The sequence below is a fragment of the Triturus cristatus genome, chromosome 3_1, assembly GCF_964204655.1.
Source record: "Triturus cristatus chromosome 3_1, aTriCri1.1, whole genome shotgun sequence".
In the NCBI taxonomy this organism is placed as follows: Eukaryota; Metazoa; Chordata; class Amphibia; order Caudata; family Salamandridae; genus Triturus; species Triturus cristatus.
The window spans coordinates 559,445,157-559,455,610 of NC_140583.1; the positions used below are offsets into that span (position 1 = coordinate 559,445,157).

At 41.3% G+C, this 10,454-nt stretch overlaps 1 protein-coding gene across 2 annotated transcripts in view; it reads left to right on the forward strand.

Annotated features, from left to right (window-relative positions):
• KLHL25 (kelch like family member 25) overlaps window positions 1-5,110 on the forward strand; it is a 267,839-nt gene extending 262,729 nt beyond the window's left edge. For both annotated transcript variants that reach the window (XM_085644475.1, XM_085644474.1), the window contains exon 3: window positions 2,295-5,110. The gene's annotated coding sequence lies outside the window, so the exon portion shown is untranslated. The remainder of the gene's footprint in view (window positions 1-2,294) is intronic.
• The last annotated feature ends 5,344 nt before the right edge of the window (window positions 5,111-10,454 follow it).

The following is a 10,454-nucleotide window of genomic DNA, read 5'->3' on the forward strand; positions in this document are numbered from 1 at the left end:
TAATAGACTACCATCAACCTCAAATAATAATTCACTTTCTTACAATATCCTTATTAGCTTCCAGCATTCAGCTTTAACAGTCTGTAGTCCATCTGGACATGTGATGAAACAACTAAGAGATGTTTTTATACTACAAAGATTTCTATACAGTCATATTTATTGAAATGCAAATAAAGAAATTTAAAAAAAATATATCACTATGAATATGAGATGGGTGATCCACACAGAAACTTAAGTAAAAAGAAGAAATCTTTCTTGAGGACAAGCACAAATAGTTTTTTGCATTTACATTGAATAAAGTAAACTCTAAAACACGCAGTATTCCTAGGGCATTCGAAAATGTGCACCTGTTTCACCATTCATTGTGCTTTTACAAAATGTGACTTGTTCCGATAGTCTACAATGCTCCCTGATACATATTTGTGAAGTGAACAATTCTAGATAAGTAATAACTTCCCCATTTCCTTCATAAATAATATTACCAAAAGAAACATGACACACTGTCCTGCGGTGGACTTGCCACCCTACTTTAGACCTTTTTTCTTTTGGATTGCATAGGTGTGGGATAGCAGATTTCTCTTGTAAATTAAATCTCAACAGGACCACCATACGCAATAGCAAATTGATTATCAGTGGACTTGACTGATCCAGTCTTGCACAGTATTATTAGCCCTACAAGCTTTATGCATCTTTTATTTAGTTAATTTTTTTTGTAGTGCCCGATTTTTTCCTTTTTGGAATATGACAGGGATTGTGCTGTTTCTTATTGATGCGATTGCTTTTAATATTGTTGAGAGAGCTGCCACATGGTTTCCTTGGTCCAACTCTTGTTATTGCACAGTCAAATGTTTACTTGATTGCAGGATTTTTACCCTTGTCTAATCATTGATTAAACCTAACTATCTCTCACAGCCTTGATACTGTCTGGTTCTGTGGAATGCAAACCAGCTGCAGCATTACCAAATACAATCTCCATTCTAGGCACCAACAATTAAGAATGCAATCATGAAAAATATCTCTTGGCACAAGACCCAAGTACAGTCTCAGCAGTCATGGTCAAATCAAAAGGGCTTTTGGGGAATCTCCTGATCAGACCACTTGCCATGACAATCTTCAATTCCTGCTATGAAGTAATGTTCATGCCCTACTAACCAGCATGCATCTAAACTTGGTAATCCTCGAGATATATGGCTTGGTTGTCGTTTTTCAGTCACATATGTCACTAGTAACATCCTTGATCCCAGAACTGTGTGTCATAAATATTAACTCTTTATTATTTTGCAATGCTTTCACGTGATTAGGTAAATAGTGTTTCATGCCTCAGATTTGACGATAGTTGTCACATGTAGAAATCACCTCACCATGATATTAACTGCGACATATATCTTGTTTGTGGTTCTCAGGGAAGTAGCTGTCATTAGTGCAGCAGGGGCAACGGCACTCAGGCCTGGGCTGTGTGTTCAGCCCTTTGCTCATGATTAGATGGCTTTGTTGTCTATCTCAGTTGTCTCCTCTTGCTTCAGTGGCTTTCCTGCTTGCTCATGTTTATCCCCCCTCTCCCCAGGAGCATTTCATTCTAAGCGTTCTGATTAGTTGACGTGTGTCTCTCTACTGCTGACATTGGTTGCATTCAGGGAACTACTTTTTTCTTTTGCTTTGAAGCACTTCGTAGGAGTTCATGTAATTTATTGTTCTCTCCACAATATGTTATCTACTTCCCCCCCACAACTCCCATTGTTCTCTGTATTATATCCCCTCTTCCCTCACCTTTGTCCGTTTGGCCCCCAATCCCTCCCCATCCACCGTTATTTTGTTAATATCACTGCTATATATGTGGTATACCGTTCATAGGCTTACTGGGCTAGGTGAAAGTATTCCTCATTCAATGTGGCAGACTGATATAAACTTAACTACCAATAAATGCTGAAGGATGATTATTTTAAAATTCCTAACAATCAGCCCTTCCGATTGTCGCCTTAAAGCCTCATTCATTCAATCTATTGCACTTCTGAGACTATTTATGGAATGTCTAAAGTAAGTAGGAAAACGTACTTAAGATGCGCCTCACAAAAGTAAAATGCAAATCTCGAGGTTGAATATTTCATTTTGTGTGCGAATTGGAAAAAAAATGTGCTCTGCTCTAAGCAGGTCTTCATTAGATTGTTGTGCCAGCTAAACAGAGATGTTTTTTCACGATCTATAATAACCGTACAGTCATTGTAAACAAGTAACCAGAGTTGGTTTTTCTGAGCTGGCTTTAATGTTTGTTTTCCTCCTTTTGATTTCCTCTCCAGATGCTGTCTGGGATTTTTCGTCTCTCGGGGTCCACCGCTGGGATTGAGTGCTGCCCAGTTTACCCCAGAGCGAACAAAGAGATTCCTGTTCGGCAGCAACGGAAGGCCGGACTGCGAGAAGCCGTCTCTATTGGTGACATTTCTGTGCACTAATCTCAACTACCACGCAAAGAAGCGACTCGAGAGATCAAAAAACATTGGTGGGGTTTGAAATTTTCTCAGCGGGAGGGGAGCTAATGTAACCAAACTCAATTTGAATATGGGCCGTTTTCAAGAACGCTTTTCTACAAAGTATCGCCCTCAGCCTGTGGAAAAGCCTGGACGTGGCCTCCAGCCGATTCATATTCAGATGTGGAGTTTTGTATTTGTTTTCCGCTGCACCGTCGCGGTGGAAATGCCCCCCAGATCACTGCGGAATAACAGCCTGAGGTTTGCTGGTTACGCAGATGTGCCTTGCGGGTTCTTCTGTGTGCTCTTTCAGACTGTTTGTTCTTGCACTTTCGTGGGCAAGGGCGATTGTGCCTTCTTTGCAGATATCAGCACAAGGGCATGTTGTGAACGAGGCCTTTAACCCCTTCGCTGCGGCTCGAATTCCGCCGCGGCGCTAGGGGGGTGCGGCGTGAGCGCTGCGCCGCCATGCTCGTGACTGAACCACGCCTTCATGAGTCACGGGCGAGCTGTGCTCATGACGGCGTGGTTCCGTCACGACTCCGCCCACTCTCTATTTCGCCCGCACAGGCGGGGAATCAGTGCCACGTGGGAAGAGCGGCCGCAGCATGACGGAACCACGCCGTCATGAGCACACGCCGCCCGTGGCTCATGACGGCGTGGTTCCGTCATGCGCACGCAAGGGATTAAAGAAAGAGATGACATTACGTGGGAATGGAAGCCTCAGTACAACTACAATTTCAGAGTGTACCTCGGGCAGTGTTGGGGGAAAATTCGAACAACTTTTTTGTGCTCATGGTAACAGGAATATGTTTTTCAAAAAGTTACTGCCTTATTACACTTTCGGTGCACGGCCCCCAACGTCCATGCAGGCTGAGTGCCGCCCTACCACCCGTTGTTAAGAAACCACGGAGGAGCCATGGTGCGCCTGTGCGCGTGTCCGAGAGGATCGATGTTAAAAATAAAAAAAATACTGTAGGCCTTGAGCTTCTTTACGTGAATATGTAAGAGCCCAGTAACGCATGACGTTCCAGCCACATCTGCATCGTGAAGATGTCCTGCTCTGTAAGTCAATCTTGTGTAGTGTTGAAGCCCTGACGTTTATTGCACAGCTCAGCCTAAAAAAAATAGAAATATAATTGAAAAAGATTAAGAGGAGACTTTGCTATGAAGGAATAGCCCATCCGTGTACAAAAACGAGATCACGGGAAATGAGCAGAATTTAGATGGCCTACAACATTTGGGTGACATTTTGCGTTCAATGTCATCTTCTTGACGTAAACTTAGTGAACATGTAAATGAGGGGATGAATCAACACTGCAAGACATTAACAAAAACTGTTACAAATATGAGCTTTGACTCGAGAGAAGATTGTTCCACCTCACAATGCTAGATTCTTCCAAGAACATTCTGTGGTGGGGCTCATACCACTGAACAGAAATGCAAAGGTGAACGCACAAGAATGCCTGCCAGACATGTCTGAATTGACTCCAGCTCTCTTCCTAGTTTCTCTAGTCCTAGAGTAAAAAAAATCTACAAACATACTTATGGTCACTCTTAAGCCGGGCCATACTTTTGTTTGAACGTTCTCAGTGTCTGACCATTACTGTTAACACCAGATTGCCTAGTTTGTTACATTTTGCACAGTACAGACGAATTTTCACAAACAAATCATTTAGAATGACATAATACTCAGTTGGCACAATACCTATTCCACCAAAGAACATGCACCAGGTTAACCTTTCTTCCAATTTGGGAACGATCTACAGTTTGTGACCTCCTACCTCCAAGTTCACTTTTGACTTAAGCTCTAGTCTTTGGCCAAAGGTCGCTGCAAAGTCCTTCAAAAGCAACCTGTTTGGGCCATGATGGAGATATATTCAACATCAACATGGCAGCGTGTCTTTATAGGTACTTGAGTAGCCTAGCACCTTCCCTTTGTAAGCCTCACAGTTTTCCGTTTGCGAGACTTAGTGCCCCTTTGATATGGAAGCGTAGTCCATAACAGTACCCGAGACTCTCGAGAAAGGCTTCAAGCACCACCTCGTTTAGTGGGCTCTCATGGACACATTCAGAGAGAGGAAGCTGAGTCCACCATTCTGTGAACAATTCTTTGTGCGCCCGATATAGTACTCTTAATTTGTAATAGGGTCAATCAATACCCAATTGCCCCTGCGCCCAATAAAGTTTGCGAAACTGAACTTCTTCTGTAACAATGTGTGCTATGCTAATATGCCTTTGCACTGTGAAAAAATGCTGTCTATTTTCCTGCTGAACAAACATAACTTTTTATTTTTAGGTATATATTTTAGTTTTATATAAAAATTGAACTTGGGGAGGAACAGAGGTCTTCGGTTGAGGCACCCGGTGCAAGTTGCTGAGCTGGAGACCCTCTCAGCTTATCCCATTTGTGGGTCTGGTGTGCGTGGGGTGTTTTAAAGTATGGCGTGCACCAGAGTTTGGGAGGTTCTTTGCTTCTCCTCTTGACATATCACAAGTGAGTTTTCTTTTTAGTTTGGAGCATTCTTTGCTGAAGCCAGAGTTGATTTGCAACACTGTTTTTGCTGATCTGGCGTTTGTAAATGATTTGTACATGCTTGTCTTTATATTCTTTGACAACAGCTTCATTAAACTTCACTTGAAGTGTGTTTAGTGTCTTGTTTTATCTTTTATCTAAAGATCGCATCGTATTGGCTTTGTTTCTTACAATAAAATGGCAAATGTTACTTTTAACAATTGTCCATTATTAACAAACCATGGGGCATATATTCCAGAGAATGGCAGAGCGCGGCGTTAAGCCATAATTGCTGAGGCCGTGCACTGCCATTCTGAAAAGGCAGAGATGCTCCGTTTTTGCAATAATACAGTGCAACCCTGCATTTTCCCTAGCACTGATGCTAAATGCAGCTGCCTAGCCCCAATGCAGGCACCCTTGCACCATACTGCAAGGGTGCCTGCATTGAGAGAATATTTAATTATGTGCAGGAAGGTGTGCCTTCCTGCAATCTATACAATGCTATCAAAATGCAAAGAAACAATATTAATATTAAAAATACATTGAAATGTTGCAATAAAATCAAATTCCAAATAAGCTTTATTAGACAATTCATGTAATAAAAGCATTGTTACATAGAGTAAAATGTATGAGAATAAAACAATGAATTCAAGAAATATTTTAAAAACGTGCAAGTAATCATACAAGAGATTAATCCATCCTGATACATTAATGCAGAAGTTTCACACATTTTAGGCTCTCTCTTACAGCTGCAAGCCAAGGTATATCCCCGCCCTTCTCGCATTTGAGGCACTCAGTTATTATGTCTCTAGTTAGAGTTGCTGCCGAATTTTTCCAAATTGCGAGACAGAATAGGGCTGGGCGTGACTTAATGTAATCTTCAACACAGGGGATGAAATCGGGGCTCCCAAGAGTTTCCTACAAAATCTGTCAAAATGCGATAAAAGTAGCAACAGGGGAAGTTACAAGTGACTAAAATGAAACAATGAAGGCTGTTAAAAAGGCCAAAGCTCAGGGATAAGGTGCTGATGTCCATTTCCACCAGTGAACATAAATCCAATTTCAACAATTCACAGACAGCATTTGCAATCTTATGGTCCACATCCAACTAAAGAACTTGGCTACCGGGATTATATAGCGGGTAGATGCATCAGTCCACAAAATTCTCAGAGCGACACTACTTCGTCTGGTACCCAAATTCCTGCAGCTCTGCATAAGCCATACTTTGTGAGGGCCAGCATAGGCAGGGCATGCAAACAATGCATGGGAGTAGTTTTATTCCCTGATCAGTGCAAGTGGGACATTTGCTATCACCTAATGTAGCCCATTTTACAGTGAAAGACTTTAATGGCAAGGAACCCACTCTGAATTGCAAATACAGTTTGCGATCAAAAGGTTTTGATATTGCGTAATCACTGTAAGCATGAAAACATGAGATGGCTAAGAAGGAATAATACATCCAGTTCCAAAGTGCCATAAGTCGGATCAAAAACGGATACTCTATAGAAAGATTAAATCAAAGAAAATACAATACTGTGTTTGGCTTGGGCTAGTAAACAAATCTCAAAAAAAGTCGCATTGAAGTATTAAAGTTCAAAATATAATAATTTAAAATATGGAATATAGGTTCTCCAAGTGAGAGAAGGCAACCTAGAAGACAAGCATTCAAGTGATCTAAAGTGCCTTGTGCCTTAGGCCAAGTCAATGCAGAGGTGGTATGCGGAGATTAGAAGACAAAACAAAGTATTTACCTTATGCATCCAATCAATTGGAAAGAGACCATGAGGGTAACACAATTAAGCTCTTGGAATATGGAATCACCCAGAAAGAGGAAGTAGCATGAGAAGCAAAGGTGCAAATAATCCAAAGTGCCATGTGCCATGCATCACAGAAATTAACAGTTAAGGCACGATACATCAGGGATTTCAAAGTACAAGGTGCCAAGTTGGCAAGCTATATCCAAATTATGGGCCAGCAGCTCTGTACTTAGTTCGAGCAAGTTCATACTTGAAGCTAACCGGGAGGATGTCTCCTGGAGTATCTTGCAGTACTGTTCGAGCTATATCAAACAATTTGCCAATACATGCTAGTTCGCATAGTGCAGTAAGATTGGCCTTTGGTAAGCTCGCCTTGAAAGGTGAAATGCTGGACAGCAACATTCTATATGCACAACGGATTCTGACCAGAATGAGCACAGCCTGCACTGCCTGTGACCTGGTGGAGTAAGTTTCCAGTGGGCCCTGTATTCCCATATAGGCAGTGTCAGGAAACTGGTCAGCAGAATGCTCTTCAGGGCTTGTCTTCCACTCTCAGGTATGGCTGGCAAGAAGTGGCTTCATGTGTTTGTCGAGTCCTACAGCTCCCAATATTTTTCTGATTTCATTATTATACTGTTCCCTTGATATAAGCTTACCCTGTTTTAAAGACCTGTGTAGGCGCTGTGTTGTTACGGCTGAGCCAGTTAGACCCTGTCAAATTCAGTGTGTTTATTGCACTACTAAGGGACCTTGACCAGATTCTCTTTTTGTCCTGGAATATCACACTTAAGGCAGATTTTATTTAGTCAGGGTCTGCTCTGGCCACTTGATTGTAATATTTAAATACATCCTTTTTACAAGCAATGTCCATTTTCACTAGTCCAAACTCCAGTCAAATCAGCGTGCGTCTGTTTGTTTTGGGGAGTCCAAATATTTTCCTGCATGCAGCTGTATGACAATGTTCTAATGTCTCTGTGAGCATGCCAGGAACTGCGAGATGCCCACAACTTATGATGGATAGCAGTATAGCCCACGTAACTATTCAGATCCCTTCAGCCGTTGGAATCTGTAGCTTGTGGTGGAGTTCTGTTAAGGCAAATGCAGTTTTGGGTGCTTTTTCTTCCAGAGCTTTTACGTGCAAGAAAGATTTCCCAGATTCTTACATCCAGACGCCGAGGTAGTTGTATTTGCACACCATACTTATATTTAAGAGGCCCAACTGCCATTTTAACTGATGTTTTTTTGCTCTTTGTCCAAAGACCATAAAGTTAGTTTTTGAAGCATTTGCAAGCAGGGAGTTATCCGTGTTATAGGAGTGTAGAATACCCAAGACCCTCTTCATACCAATTCGAGTATGGTCCAATAGCACCAAGACATCCGCATAATGAATGATAGGTAATTTGGTGCGGCTTAGCTTTGATGTAAATATATTTCATTTCGGAAGCTCCAAACCTAGATCAGATGTGTACAGATTTACCATGGTGGGTACAATGACTCCTCCCTGCTTCAGGCCTTTTTTTTTTTTTTTTTTTTGCAGTGGCGTGGGTTTGTGTTAGCTTAATCCGCACCCAGGTGGCTGTGTATAGTACTGTGATAGCACCCACGAGATGCCTTGGTATTTCCCAGTCAGCAAGTTTGGCCCAAAGTATATTCCTGTGAATTCCATGGAATGCAGCACTATAATCAATGAAACAGGCTTACATCGGGCTCGTGGATTTTTCACTAGTGTTGGCCCCCAAATACGAGAGCGCTATGCCGTTGTTGATGCATCTGGTAGCACAGGATGATATAGTTATCAATCAATCAAAAATCTTTATTCGGATATAACATATCCATAAAAGCACAAGTAAAATCATGCTATAAAACCATAGACATACATGATCGATAAGAGGTAGTGCAGTATCAACCGTGAGTCACAGTGGTGCCTTACCCATACGACGTTCCATACCCTCGCTAGAGATTCTGGAGAGGTTCTTCCATGCCCGTTCCCTAGGTTATGCCCCGTTACACCCCAGTTCCTGTGCCATGTCTGGAACCTGAGACAACAGGGTACACTCATCACGATATATCTGTAAGTTGTTTATGCTCCCACTTGATGTATCACCAGTATATACAGATATTATGTACCACCATGGAATATACAGTCTAACCTCACTATTCGATAACTTTATATGATGTACAATGTGTGAAATATGAAAATGGCAATAAAAATATGTTTAAAAAAAAAAAAAAAAAGAGGTAGTGCAGTATCTTAAAGGAAACAGTTTCTGATAAGGTCATGACGATGCACGGGGTATCTGCCATAGAAAGATATGCAGTTAATTATAATAAAAAAGCAAAGATACAAATGGTAAAAAGCGGTTAACATGATGCAATTAATATACAATTCAGTTGGCTGTCATGGAGTACACATAGATCTGCGTGTGCATACTGCTGCTTTCAGAAATGAGCCGACGCAAAAAATGAATTCATAATTTTCCAAGCTAAGGATTTCCTTGTGGGCGACTTTAACATCAGTAATAGCATGTTTCTTAAAAAATGGCTTCAAGAATCCTTGTGTAAAATTAGAATAATAACTACAAAAGAATAAAAAGTGTAACAATGTTTGTTTACTTCGTTCGTCACATGGGCAGGGCAACTCATCGAGGTTAGCATTATATCCTAAAGGGAAACATAATAGGAATTTCAGAGTGCGAGCATTTAGGCGGGAGAGCAATCTTCTCTCCCAACGACCTATGGGTTTTAAAAGGTATCAGGCTGGCAAATAGCAGGTGTCCTCGATAGACATATACCTAACAACTGAGCTTTTCTGAGCCTCTTTCACATATCTGGCATCACTATAGTGTTCGTACAAAGCTACTTGTAGTGCTTTTTTCGGATGGATTTTGAAAAATATGCAGAAGTTTCACACATTTTAGGCTCACGCTTACAGCTGCAAGCCAAGGTATATCCCCGCCCTTCTCGCATTTGAGGCAGTCAGTTATTATGTCTCTAGTTAGAGTTGCTGCCGAATTTTTCCAAATTGCGAGACAGAATAGGGCTGGGCGTGACTTAATGTAATCTTCAACATAAGGCAATTTCAGTTCTTTATGACAAACATACACAGGGGATGAAATCGGGGCTCCCAAGAGTTTCCTACAAAATCTGTTTTCTTCGTCCTGGATACTATTACATTTTGTAAATCCCCACACTTCAGCACCATATGTTGCGGTAGGAATGCACTGTAATTTAAACATTTTCTTGATAGCTAACATCACTTCTGTCCTTTTAGGCTGTGGTAAACCAAGGATTGTATTAATACTTCTAGAGAACTTACTACTACTATGTGCCACATGGTCAGTCCAGGAACCATTTGCTGCATATACCCGCCCAAGGTAAGGGAAAGTGCAAGTGCTATGTAAACATTCAGAATTCACATTGATTGTATTAATAAGGTGTTTTCTCGGGCCACAGGACATTAAAAACGATTTTTTAAAAATTAGTCTTTAAATCTATAACAGCCATAAAATCTACAAAACCTCGTACTAAAGTGCGTAGTGCATTGGGTGTGCGGGCCATTAAAACCGCATCATCGGCATACAGTAGGGCGGGGAGTATGGTGCCATTTACTCTAGGGACATCATTATTAAGTTTTGATAGCAAGATGTAAAGAATAAAAAGAAGGGGTGCGAGAACACACCCCTGTCTAACACCTCTGTCAATTTTAATATCTCTTGATAC